Here is a 14512-nt window from a genome sequence, read left to right as displayed (position 1 = left end):
CTTAAATGGAGCATAAGGACTCTTGTTTGCTTTGTAAAGTCTCTCTCCCTCACTTGAGCTGTTCTAGCTGTTTAACACAGAAAGTGGTCAAGCTTTGCCACTTCCTGTGTTCTCAAAAAAAAAAAAAAAATGTCCTTCAATTTCTGGGTCCCATGGTCCATAATGATCTGTTCTCTGTCTCCCATAGGCAGGCCGTTACTATGGCAACTTGATGACGCTCAGTGGGAGAAGGGAGGGGGAGGAGAAGGGTGGGTAGGAGAAATGAGGAAGAGGTTAGCCGCACCAAAGATTGACTTAATCAGAAAGATGACTCACTCCACTGCGAAAATATCAAATTATCCAAAGTGCCACAAATGGCTATTTAAATTACGATGCACAAAAGAGAGAATTATTTAGAATGTTGACCACTCAGAGATTTTAAAAAAAATGCATTGTTAAACATCAGTTTCAATATTGTGTTTGTTATTTTGATTTATAGCCTTCTCGCAGAAGACAATAGAGTTCACAAATGTTCATGATAGATTAGGCGAAAGTGAAATTAGATTATGTCCCTCCTCCTCCTTCAATTGTGGCACTATTGTATGATTTCCTAGCGCGGAATCTTCTGTTGCCATAGTAACCACTGGGTAATCCTCAAACCATTTTGGCAATAATTGGGGTTTTACTTTCTCGCGGTGAATGGTTGAAGTGACCTCGATTTAAGTTACATTCAAAACGGTGGATTTCGAATGAGACCGGCATACTGTAATTGGATCAATGCTTTTCATTGCCAATTATAAAAACCAATCACTTTGCAGCCTCAGCCCCCAGGAGACCAGCCTGCGTGCATTATAGCGTCCTCTTCCTTCACGCTGCACAAATGGGCGTGTCTAGGACAACCTCAGCCCCTGCAAAATTAAAGGCACTTTTTTGTATGTGTGTATGTCATTTTTCAACAAGTCATAGGAGTGTGTGAACATTAAGTATCCAGATCCTCATCAATGATCTTGACCTCTTATCCTCACACACACACACACACACCTAAAGACAATTTAAAGAGTTCAATATAACTGCCATGTATATTTTTGGAGTATGGAAGCAAATATGAAACCGGACTAAGCCATGCAGGCACGGGGAGAACATGCAAACTCCACACAGCAATACCAGAGCTTCGAAGAGACTCCATGACCTTTGCACTGTGAACCAGAGGAGCTGACCTCTCTTCTATCGTGTCTGTTTAACACAATGTACTTTGTCGCAAAATAATATTTTATCCCTGACCAAATAATGTGCTGTCAATTTTGGGGATTTTTTTTTTCAATCAATGTGGAATGTTTCTTCTTTTGTTGAATGTTTTTTTTGTTACAGATATTTATTACATTTATTGAACTTTTGCCCTCAGGCACACTTTTCATATTGCTATATTCAACAAATAGGATTAGGAATAGATTTTATCCCGGCATTATCGGGGTTCTTGTTATTGTAAATTAATACGATTTATTAGTGTGTTGTTGTCTTTTTTTACTTTGCACTTTTAAGGGATTTTCCTGTAAATTTTGTTTGGTAGAGTGAAAATAAAGACAATACAAAGAATGGCAGTGCGCTTAAGTGCAGTAGCTCTTATATTTTCAAACAATGACAATGAAGACATTCTATTCTAAAGAAATTGCAATTTAATCTGTATTAAGTACCTCTAAAATAGCTACGTGCTCTTCTATTTTAGATTTTTTTCTTCTTCCAGATGTGTAGCGCTTCTCGACATAGACGATCTTTCGCCACGGCTTCCCATGCATAATCGCATTCTTTCAGTGAACTCCACTCGCTTTAGGACCCGGGGGCTGACTTTCGCTGGAAGTACTCCGCTGCTGTTGGCGGAGCAAGGCAGAGCAGAGAGAAACCAACACTCACACAGCTGCGCGCGCACCGACACGCGCGCACAAACACTCACGGAGTTCGGCGGTGGAGAGAGAGAGAGCGAGAGAGAGAGAGAGAGAGAGAGAGAGAGAGAGAGAGAGAGAGAGAGAGCATCGGAACGTAGCGGCTCGTGTGCGCGCGCGTGAGTCTGCGTGTGTGTATGAGTGTGCGCGTGCGTGTAGGTGAGTTCGCGTTCGCTCGGCGATAGAAACGACTGGCTGGGAGGACATGGAGGGACTCGGGAAAAACGCTGGGAAGTGACCGAACACCCAGGCGAAGGAAGCGGGAGGACGGCCAGAGCGAGGAAGGACGGACGGATATACGCCGAGGAAAGACGGAAGGAAACAAGGAAAGGTGGCGAGACAAGTCTGAGGATTGGAAGAGAGCGAAAAGCGGCTCGCCTGGAACGCAGCAGGATTCTAAGGTGACTTTATGGCTCTTTTGGTTTGTGTGTGTGTGTGAGTGTTACGTGTGGTGTTGACATCCCGCTGGAAGGCTGCGACCGCACTTGAAGGTAACAGCGGAGGTGTGTATGTGTGTGTGGACTTTAAAGTGCGTGCGAAGCATGCGTGCATGTATCTCTTACTTGCAATTGCCACACACTCTAAAAAGCGTTGCTAGTTTAAGCAAGTGTAGTGTAAATCGAGCTGACCACTGTAAACTGGAGTGAAGGGTTCCAGAGGAGCGCATACTTACTACGACAACAAACTACACACACTTCCTTGCTGGGAAATGTTCAAGTACTTCTGTAAAAGAAGCTACTGCTAATTGAACCACTCCTCACTCGCGTCTGCTATACGATCGCCTAAAAAAAAATGCTCTTTTTTTCCGGAAAGTTGAGTGACAGCGAACGCGGCTTCCTAAGTTGCAGGAGCATCTCTCTCAGTTTTGTGTGTGTGTGTGTTCGAGACAGCAAACAGGTTGAGAGAGGCAGATCTGATCAAACGCACAGCAACAGGGAAGCAAGCGTGGCACAGGCTGAGCAGCAGCACATTGGATTACACACACACGAATACACACACGCACATTCGCTCAAGCTCTGTGGCCGGCAGAACAGCTGGGAGAAATGTGTGTGTGTGTGTGTGTGTCAGCGAGTGCCTGAGAGCGTTTCACTTGATGCATGCCCCCTGCCTCTGCACGTGCAGGACTGTTTGCTTTTGTATTATCTTTTGCTTCTGTGTGTCCATGTGATGTAAGTAAGGAGATGAAAACAGAAGGGAGGGTGGAGATTTTAGGACAAGGAGGCGGGAGGAGAAACGCGAGGCTGAGATGGAAGGGAAGAAGACAGGCCCTGACGTTTTCCCCTCCAGGAGTGCTCAGAGTGCCGCTCATTCATAATTCACCTCCATGGCAAGCGTTCATTCACATATTGACCCCCCCATGGCTGCTCTCAATGGAGCTCTCAACCCCTCCACCTCTTGGTGTCTCTCAATGGACACCCCTGTGGCGAGGCGTTCACTTAGCACCGGGCCCTTTTCAGAAAAGCTTCACTGTTGGTTTTTTGATGATTCTTTAGACGGCAGCACTTTTTCAGCCGGAATCTCTGATGTGAGATTAAGTTGTGTAAATTGAATATTGAATTCAGACTCCACCCCAGACAGAGATAATTGGTATGGATGGCTGGGAGGGTTAGCGCTCTCACTACAAGTGTTGTTTGTCGGATTCCCCTAACACAGCTAAAGCAGCCTATTATGGATCTATAATTCATGTGTGAATGAATTGAATAGTCTGTGTTTGGATAAAAGCATCAGACGGCTTCTTGGATGCCAGGGCATGATTTATTCAGAGTAAATACTCAAAAATGGCTGTTTTGATGTTTCTGATTGTAGCGTTTGTGACTGGGGCTACGTCTCTTCACGCCCTGTTGCTGTGGTGTGGTCCGCTGTGATCTGTGAACCATGAAACACTAAATTTGAACCGTTGGGTCATTGGCAATTTTATAGTTGGGATTTTAGTTCCGATACTTATGAGACGCACTTAACCGAGCGTTTGATGTGTACATCGTTTTTTAGATACTGTCGTTTTTCGAGAGCCGGCTTATTCATTTGTGTCCACTGTGGTGGACATTTGTTTTTTGGTTTTAATCTTTTAACTCATTCAAACTACACTATGAAGTCCTAGTGTGCTCTGTAAAGGACATCCTGGGGTTTCCAATAATGTCTCATGTGTTTAGTTGGGATTCAATTAACTTTGTTGTCATGCTGAGGCAAAATGGACACAGTAGTGGACACAAATAAATAGGCTGCATTTCAGGAGGTTATTGTGTATACCCCAGGATAATAGGAATGGGACATTGGCTATTAAAAGAAGTGTTGTTTAAGAGAATTTAACATCTGTACGTTTTTCTATATATTCTCCTTCGAGCCATTCTGTTGATTTGGTGTCCACTTTAGTAGACATTAATCTTTCGTCTATATGCTTTAAATACTTTGAGCTACCCAACTTAATTCGACTGTGTTCACTCGAGGACATCTGGGGCTTTCCAACGATGCCTCACATGGTAGGATGTGATGAAATTAACTTTGTTGTCTTGCTGAGACAAAGTAGACACAACAGTGGACATAAATGAAAAAGCTGCATCTTGAGAGGATATAATGTATGGACCACAACAAGAGGAAACATATGTTGGATAATAAAATAAACAAGGTTTGAGAGAATTTAACGTTCATACGTTTGCATTTTTTTCATTGTCTTTTTCAGTATATTTTTCCAGAGACGTCTATTCATTTGTGTCCACATCAGGGGACATTTTTTTGTCTATATCCTTTGACTAATTCAAGCTGCCCTACTAAATCCTAATGTGTTCAACAGAGGACATCCACATCTTTCCAATTTGGGTGGGATGAAATTAACTTTGCTGTCTTTCTGAGACAAAATGGACACGACATTGGACACCAAATTACATCTCGGGAGGATATAATGTATGACCCAGCAATGTTGCAGAGCATTTCACATTTATAAGTTTGTTTTTCAAGACCATATATTCTCCTGAGACCCCAAATTTTAGTGGACATTTGTTTTGTCTCATTAGCACTACCCTATTTAGTCCTAGTGTGCTCAATTGAGGACATCCTGGCCTTTCCAATGATATATTGTATTAAAGAACAAGTTTTAATTTCCAAGCCTTTTTTCAAAAACTGCAGTTTTAAAATGTACATATTTTTGTTACTTGATTCAGGGACCAGCTGAAAATGATATGCTTTAAAAAAATAACACAATAATAAATATTTGATGCATTTGAAGATGATGAGACAGGACATTTCTCCGAATGAGGAGTTTCCCTCATGCTTGAAGAACACCCCCCATGTTTTTTTTTTTAATTCATCCCCAACTATTCCGAGCAGATGGCAAAGACAGTCCGCCTCCGTCTTTTTTTCTTCTTCCTCGACTCACTTTTGATCACGAGTTTTAGTGAATTTCCAATTTCCCGGAATCACTCGAAAACATTGAGTAAAACCACCGAGCGGGCATTTGTGTGTGCGATGCATGTGATCTTGCGTCTACAAATGAAATCGGCCTTTTTTTTGTCTGCGCTTCCCCCATGTTTTTGAAATTCGATTTGAAAATCCTCAAGTGAGTCATACGCAAGTCAAGTCTGTGTTTGCGATGCCGACAGCTGCTATAGTGCTCAGAAGTGAAAGCGAAAAAACAAAAACAAAAAAAAAAAAAGTTCATCCAGAGGAGTGTGAGGCACTTTTTCAGGACTCGGCCTGTGCTGTTGTCAAGGGTTTGATTCCCTACGGAATCAAGCGCACCAAATATAGTCAAACTAATTAAAGACATGGTTCACACCCATCAGGAAAAAAAAAAAAAAAAAAGAAATACAATCCGTTGCCCGTTTTGATGGAAATCTCTTGAGCTGCGTTACTCTTGATGGAATAATTTTCACAACTCCCAGATGTCATCAGTAGAAGCAATTATTGAAGCTCAGATGTTTGAAGAGAACCGAAAAGAGCAATGGAAGTAATCAACAATGTAGTGCTACCCAAGGTCATTTTCGAGGCATTAAACGCCTCGCGTACCATTTACGGCACGTCCAATAAAGAGATTCTCAGCACCTGTCCATCCGTCGGTGAATCTCCAAAGTCATATTTCATATTTCAAACGGCGCCTGTGACCTATCTCCTTGTGACCCTGAGCAGCAGTAAAATGAAAATGTTGGTGCTCTTCACCAGAGGGTCCACTCGTCTTATCTTTCACAAGTGTAAATTGTAGCGTCTACGCTATGACCTTGGTCGCCATGACAACGGATAACTGAGTAGGTCAGCATAACTTGATTAGGTCCTACACAGTAACCCGAGAGTAGGGCTGGCCGGTGTGCCCCCCCCCCCCAAAAAAAAAAAAAAAAAACCCTCAATTTTCTTCAATCATTCTGGATGGTTAAGATTTTAAGGGATTTTAATGGAAGAAATAAACCCAACAAATATTTATTTACATTTTTTTATTTATTCAACAAATACACATTTAAAATCTGTTTTATCATCTCATTCGTAGCCTGTGCATAATTTGCTTGAACATACAGTCCGTTTATTTTGCCTTAATTTAGCAGTAAAAATGTTATATTTTGTCTTTAATTTTATGGATAGCTAATTATTTTTCATGTACAATTAATAGCTCTAAAAACACATTTTTCTAGTTGACAGTAGTAATAACCAATTATCTGTCAGTCATGTGACATTCACAAACTGAGCGCTGATTGGTCAATTGCCAGAGCTTTAAATGCATATTGTCATTTTCAGTTGAGAGCAAGTAGACAAATGTGTTTTTAAAGGTCTTAATTTTATGTAGGGCGGGGCAATATTGCAGAAAATTAAAATTTCTATTTTCTTCAATCATTCTGGACAAATACGGGTGAAATCCATTTTAATGGAAGAACTAAACCCCCCAAAACATTTTAAAGGGACAATGTGTAAGATGTGTAGACAGTTTTCAGGTTTGATTTAATTTTTAAAAAATCTGTCGACAATATTAAGACAAAAATATTGAATACTGATTTAAAATCAGTTTTACTGTAAATGTTATATTCCATTTTTGCTGTAAAAAGTTAGTATTTTGTTGTCATGCACAATTATTACCTTTAAAAAGACATTTTTCTCCGTCATAGCTCACCTGTTGCTCATGTGGCATTCATAAGCTGAATAAGTAAAAATAAATTGTTTTAAAAGTAGTAATTGTATGGAAAAAAATAATTTATTCATCAGACTTTATCATCCAATCCCAAAGATGTAATTTCACAATTTTAAGAGGCCAGTTATTACGTTCCAGGTATTTATTTATTTATTTATTTATTTATTCTAATAATTTCAAGTCTTAGGCTCAAGATTTATGGCTGGTAGTAAAAGAGTTAACCTTCAACAAAATGTTATTTTTTTTCTGCTAAAAATGGCAAATTTAGTGGCCATCAACAGCATTCTGCCCACTTTTGCAAAATGTAGATTTCATGATTTAGTTGATTTTGATTTTTAAAAACACAAATGAATCAGATTTATTGCTCAGCCCTACACGCAAGTATAGGGAACTGCAGATTACAGAAATTACAGAATAGAAATTTAAGCAGCGAGCGTAAGTGTATTCTCAGTCGTTAAATAAATACAACCATCTTCAATAACATCCAGCCATTCATTCATCAAGCGACCCGGGTGTCGGCAAAGTCATATTTTCCACTCATTTTGAACTTCCCATCTATTATATTACCATTTTGGCCCAGAATGAGTTTTTCTGACATATCCCGTCTTCTGTATTGGGAACTTGATTGCCAAGCAAAACTCCACAGTGCCAACTAGACACCAGCGAATTCTTATTGCCGTCTAGTCATACATAATTCGATTTACGCTGCCATATTGCGTTGTGATAATTGTAATACAAGACCTTATGTTCTCGCAAAAGTTGAACTCTTTCTCATAAAGCGACCTTTCATTTTTTGTGTTTCAAACCATTTGAGTTTGTAGGGGTTTCCTAATTTTTGACTAGTAATGTTATGTGTGCAGAAAGTAATGGGATACATTTTATGGTCTCTCTTTATACTCTGTAAGTTTTTTTTTTCTGAATACAATTAGTAACTGTTACTAGAGAATACAATTTCTCTAGAAATTGCTTATGGAGGCTGAAATTTTAAAGAACATTGAAGCATGTGGAATGTTGTGGAATTATTGGGAATAATTTGGAATTTTATGGAATGATTCTGAATGATATGGAACGAACGTTAATGAGCTGAATATGTTAAACTTGCAATGGTTTGAATTGGTCAATATACGTGGATTGGAGGTGAACATGAAACACAATTTGGGGTTTAAGAAAATGTGAATTTTGTGAAATATGATTAATAAATAAAATCAGTGAATGACCTGAACATGGTTGGAATAGTAATATTAGTTCAAGTGATGTTGAGGGAGGAAGGATTCATGTAGAATATGATCTAATACGGGAATATTTAAACATGCAATATTTTGCTATGTTGATAATCATTCGCAAGTTGAATGAAATCAGCTGATTGTTTTGACTATCAAATCAGAATGATGTAAATTGGAATACAGTTGTAATCTTTACTGTGGCATTGAAATGAATGGTAAATAACAGTAAAGGCGAATAGAGAATTTTTTTTTTTATTTTGAGAAAACTATTCATTTTTGTTCTTGGAAAATTACAAACACCCTTGCCGTGAATGATTGGAATATGATGAAGTTGGAACGGTGAGAATAGGTCGAAAAATTTGGAAGGAGTAGCATGTCAAGTAAGTGCTAAGAATAAAATATAGTCAAGATGGTGGTGCAGAATAACATGTGAAAACCTTCACCCTGTCAGATGATCATGACTACTTTTATGTGAGCTAGAGCTAGTAGCAGAATGAAACGACATGTTTGTAACCTTGAGAAAAATATGGTGCTTCACCGTATCACTTTGGAATACATTCCTTTGAAAATACCGCTCTTTACAGTTGTCACTTGAGCTTATCTCGGTTAGGAGCTGGACACGCTCCTGTCAGTGGATTGGTCCACGGAGAATTGTCCGCATTCTTTGGTGTCCTAAAACAATGCATTGAATGTGACGGAAAAAAAGCGGAGACTATTTCCATCTCGCCTCCACGCCCCGCTGTGGAAACACCAGTCTGTTTTGGGTTTACGGTTGTTTCGGCTTGTTACCAGGAATGCTAGCTGGTCTAGCTCCTTTATTTCTTTTTCCAAAAAGCCTCGAGTTAAATCAGTGTTTGAGCGCTGCAACGGAAAAACCGGGTGACCAAGTGATAATGGTCCATCCCCTTCAGGTTCTAATCATCTTCAACATTCCCTCCGTTGATATGAAACAAACATTGATAGACCCCGAAATCACCTTTCCTCTTCGACTTGTTGAGCTGTTGCCAGCCGCAACCTCACATGGTGATACACAAATACACACACGCATGAACACAAACCCACACACGCTCTAGCATGAAAAGACGTCAGCTGGAGTAAAAATAGAATTCACAAACGGAGGGAAGGGGATTTCATATTTACACGAGGTGATGTCATGTTTGGTATAAATCCATAACAGACAAATTGGAGGGCATCGGTATCAGGCTTCTCAGCCTTGGCCTACTTCGAGGTGCTTCTAAAAGAGCTCGCAGAGTTCACGGAAATGTTGTTTGTGCGTATTGTTTTCCGCGGCGAAGGCATGCACAGAATGACGCTGCTGCCGTTGCCAAGCGACGCGGGGATGTGGGCGGAAGGATTTCCTGTCCTCAGGAAGCTTTGTTTATGAGAGTTTGTGTGCGTGCATGCCTGTGAAAACTTGCATTTCTGAATTATGCCTGTCAAAAGAGGTGAAAAAATTATTGATTCAAATTAACTCATTCCCTGCCAGCCCAGTTAAAAAAAGAATTGGGACTTTTAGCTTTCAATGGCAGCCAATGAGTTGTCATATTTGCCGCCAGTCCAGTAAAATTGAATCTTTGCTATCTATAGCTGTCACCGGTAGTTACTGAGTGAATCAATCACTATTTTTTTTTTTTTTTTTTAATAAGGATGGCTGATTAATAATACCAAGAATTGTGCCAAATACGTGCCCTTATTTCAAGGTATTGCTACTCGCATTGGCAGCTGTAGAATCAAAACAAATGTGCTTTTACTTTGAAGAAAAATTACTAAAGCATATTTGCCTTCTTTTTTCCGCTATTACACCCCCATTTTGAAAAAATTGACAGGAGTTAATCGACAAGTAATCGATCAAGAAATTAATCGAGGTCATATTTGTTAGGGATGGATGTGTATCGGGTCGATACATGGCTTTATTTCAGCTGATACTTGTATCATCTTTTTAGAACAAGTTCTATGATCATAATCTAAAATTACAATAAAAGAAAATTGAGCATTTTAAATCAGGAGAAAAGTGAAAAATAGCCATTAATTTCGTGACAAAATGCAATGATGAAATGGAGAGGACTTTCTTTAAAATGAGCTGTCAGTGTTTTTTGTAAGAGTATTGATGGTATCGGCTCTTGGTATCTGTGACTATTTAAATTGAGTCCTTGGGCCGGTGACAGTCTGAAAAAAAGTGGTATAAACATCCTTAAATTTTATTATCGGATACACACATTTGCTTACTTGTGGCAAAACAAAAAAAACACAGATAAGATGCACTCGATTATAAACCACAAGGCTCAAAACATAAGGAAAAAAAAATCACGGTTTATAGTCCGAAAAATACAGTAATTGTGATTGTGCATGGTTATTTATCTCTGTGTGCCCTGTGATTGGTTGGCAAACAGTTCTGGGCGTCCCCCCCGTCTACTGCCGGAAGACGGCCGCATCTATAGCATCTATAGAAAATGGATGGATGGATTGATGGATATATAAAATAAACTCACAAATACACAACATCTAGTAGACAAAAAAGGCTGTGAAAAAAAGCCTTTTCTAGTCTGCGGAGTTGGGATATGTGTTGCATAACTCCTCTAGCCGGGTCGGATGTGAACTCCTCCTCTTCAACCCCAAACGTTCCCACTGTGACACAGCCAGCGCGCTCACGCCAGCCAGCCTCTAATGATGTCATCAGCATGCCTGGTTTTTATGTCTCCTCTCACACATGAGATTGCAATTATGTGTTCTTGCCCTGCAAGCAATCACACAGCACACACACACTTCTATATCTCCACACATGGCTTTTCTGTCCTGCAGGCGTTGGACCCCGAGATTACGTAATTGACATTGAGTGAATGGGATGACGTCAGTACGGCGCGCTCATACTCGCCGTGTCTTTCTGGCTAGCTACAGTGATGTCACAAATGAATGCAGCCATACACTGAGTCGCTCTGTGTGAGTGTGTGTGTGTGTGTCGCTTGGAATAATCACGTATGAGGACAAAAATGACCTCAGGACCCTTCTGACTTGTTTAATCTGTTTTAGGGCCTGATCAATTCGTCGGCCGGCCGATTAAGTCGGCCCTCAAATTTTGGCCAAAAATAATCGGTCGATAATCGGCCGATGTTTAAGGAATGTTATAACTTTCTGCTAGGGCTGCAAAATTATGGCCAAAATAATAATCAAGATTATTGAAATTATTCATCATGTTCGGTGAAACAAGCAGTATGTAAACAAGGCTTGATACTTACAATTAATGATAATAACAAACTAAGATAAATGAATCAAGTAAATAATTAATGGCAAAACCTTGGCACACTGGGCAACACAACTAACTTACTTGTGGAGTGCAAACCAATGAAAAAAAATAAGCCTACTTAGAACCAGGCACATTTTTTACTCTTGAGTAAATTTTAATCAATTAGCAGTCAAAAAGTCATTTTTGGTCCTTTCAAATCAAATTTATTCTAATTTTTTCCCAATTTTTCAAAATGGGTCTCAATTGACAGCCAGCACTGTAAATATTAGGAATCAGGTGAGAAACTCAACGTCATTTCACACTGGTAAATAATATATTAGGGTTAGGAAATAAGAGGCTTTTGTCACGCAAACATTGCCCCCTGGTGGTGTTTGACTTCTGTAATCAAAAAAGGTGCTTAACTTTTTCAATGTTAGTATCACCGTGGATCAGCTTAATTAATGTCGTGAACGAATGTCGTGATCACGATTAAAACTCGATTAATCGTGCAGCCCTACTGAAAAACAAAAAGCAGGTATTGTTTTTCAACAATATACTGGTAAAATATAAAATGAAAACATAATTGAAATCCTTTGAAATACTTTGAGGGAAATACATTTTACTGTATTATTTTTTTAAAACACAAATCAACCAATTAATTGGAAATCTGCATTCTTTTTTTTCTTTAACAGCCGGGTCGTAATCTGTGTTTTCCTCTCCTGTTACGACCCCATTGAAGTGGTTCTTCCTATTTGGTCCAAAGTTCTCAGCAATGTTGCCTGATGCCCTTGTTACACAGACGCACACACGCACTCACACACACACGCACACACACGCAGGTTACAGACTCATTCAGCCCCTTTGAGTGCTCTTGTTTGAAATTGATACCCCTGTTGTCTCTCAGCTGGTAACTCCATCCTCTTATTGCCCTTCATCGGTGGCCGTTTGACCTTTGGTTGATTCTCATTCTGTGAAAGCCAACAATGTGAACGGAGATGGAGAAGATGCGCTATTGACTTCACAGATATGGTGCCGTCCGGTTCTTATTTTAGCAAAGCGACACACCACGTCACAGAGAAAGGAAAGAGAAGGGGATATGTTGCTTAGCCTTTTATGGACATCTACCAAAATAACTTTGAGCTCACGGTCGGAGATCTGTTGTAGAAAAGAATTGTGGATCTGTTTGTGTCGTGACTTTAATAGATCGGTTTGGTCTTTGGGCATTAATGTCCAAGCGCTGCACATAACCCATCAAGTGGATGAGTTAAATGGGGGAATTGAACAGATGCCTTCACACACACATACGCACACACGACAGCCTCGTTTTGTCTTTCCGTGGTCTTCTGCCACTTTCTTGCTAGAACCTCAAACCGCAAACCCAAAGCAAATAATTCCAGTTTATGAAGGGAGAACTTGCATTAAAAAGCTCACACAAACACTCTCTTGAGCTGCAGATCTGCACACATTTTTTTTTTTTTTTAACATATTATAAGCATCAAATGAAGGAATAAAACGCTAACCCTACTTCCATTAGGGCCAAACCACAAATATATTCTACAAACCACAGAATGATGCATACTTAACACACTTTTTTTCTGGCTGCTCAGTACATAATTAGACCAAAACAAAAAAGATATTTTCTATAAATTTTCATGGAAGTGTGAAACTGCCAAATTGGGGTACACATTTTTGACTGGCAAACCCATTTTACCAAACTTGCACATATGTTTAAACGTACCGTATTTTCCGCACTATAAGGCGCACCGGTATAGAAGCCACAGCTGCAAAAATTGAGCAAAAAAAACTATTTTTGTCACCGTTATACTGGACTATAAGCTGCAGGTCATAACATTAGATATTTACGCAAAAAGATGGTACTTTTTAAATACAAATATTTATTAATTTTGTAAAACCTTTTTTTTAAAGTGTCTGCTTAGCACCAACATATTCATAAAAATGGATGGATAGTTTCAACAATAAAACAAAACATTAATTAACAATGCACATAATTCATGTATAAATTCATTCAAATATACATATATATAAATTCATTCATATATACAATTAACAATCATATATATCAAATTTAGATGTCACAAACGTTTGTGCAAGATCTTAATCAATTTATACATGATTTTTATATTTTTATTCCTATATTTTGAGCTCAGCCAGCCTATTCACATCTTTTCAATTCAATTTCATTGTTGTTCCATAAATCGACACTTTGAGCAGATACACACATTTACTTTACCAGTGGATTGCCCCCTGGTGGTTAGTTTAAAAAAAAAAAAAACGGCAGATAAATTGGACTAGATTATGTGCCGCAGGGCTCAAATCATGAGAAAAAAGTTGTGGTTTATTGTCTGAAAAATACGGTACTTATAAATGCTTACGTTCAAACACACGCTCAAGTAAACTCAAATGTATCTGCAAATACGAGTAGATTTAAACTAATTTACATGCATGTTTCTTTGACCAACCTTGCTAATCACTTTAGGCATACTTGTAAAAAAACGTCTTTTCTCCTTATTGGCAGTTTCATGCTTCCATACATTTCAAAATTGTCACATGTTTAGCTTCAATATGACATGAAAAATGCAGTGAGTAACCTTTCCTCATCATGTTCATTCCAGAATTCTCTTATCACTTGCTCTTAAATCCGAACAAATTTGAGGTTCAGAAACTGATTGACGGTAGACGCAATCCTAAAGGATGAACCAAATGATGTCTGTTTGTTATGCAAATTCATACACACAACCAAAGTTAATATATACACACGCGTTCTAACCAACCCCCCCCCTCACCAACGCCACCACCACCGGGAGTTTTACAGCCTTAGTCAGCGTCTGTGTGTCCGTGCGTGGGCCTGTTCCCTGGCAATGTAAGGGGGAAAAAATACCTTCCCGTATGATGTAAGCACCCAAGTGTGTGCATAATTGCAAGCTTGTGTAAGCGTGTGATGGTCATTCTTGCAGATAGGATTTACAATGCTTTCTGTTTCAGCTTTTTTTTTTTTTGGGGGGGGGGGGGGGGGGGGGGATCCTTAGGA

General features: G+C 39.3%; 1 protein-coding gene across 1 annotated transcript in view; it reads left to right on the top strand.

The window, feature by feature from the left end:
* The first annotated feature begins 1909 nt into the window (after positions 1-1909).
* Positions 1910-14512, top strand: part of ches1 (checkpoint suppressor 1) — a 74678-nt gene continuing 62075 nt past the window's right edge. Inside the window, exon 1 of the mRNA XM_088404015.1 lies at positions 1910-2317. The gene's annotated coding sequence lies outside the window, so the exon portion shown is untranslated. The remainder of the gene's footprint in view (positions 2318-14512) is intronic.

This window comes from Hippichthys cyanospilos, chromosome 20 (assembly GCF_059441005.1).
Source record: "Hippichthys cyanospilos isolate Australia breed blue-spotted pipefish chromosome 20, RoL_Hcya_1.0, whole genome shotgun sequence".
Taxonomy (NCBI): domain Eukaryota; kingdom Metazoa; phylum Chordata; class Actinopteri; order Syngnathiformes; family Syngnathidae; genus Hippichthys; species Hippichthys cyanospilos.
This window is presented reverse-complemented; position numbering and strand designations above follow the sequence as displayed.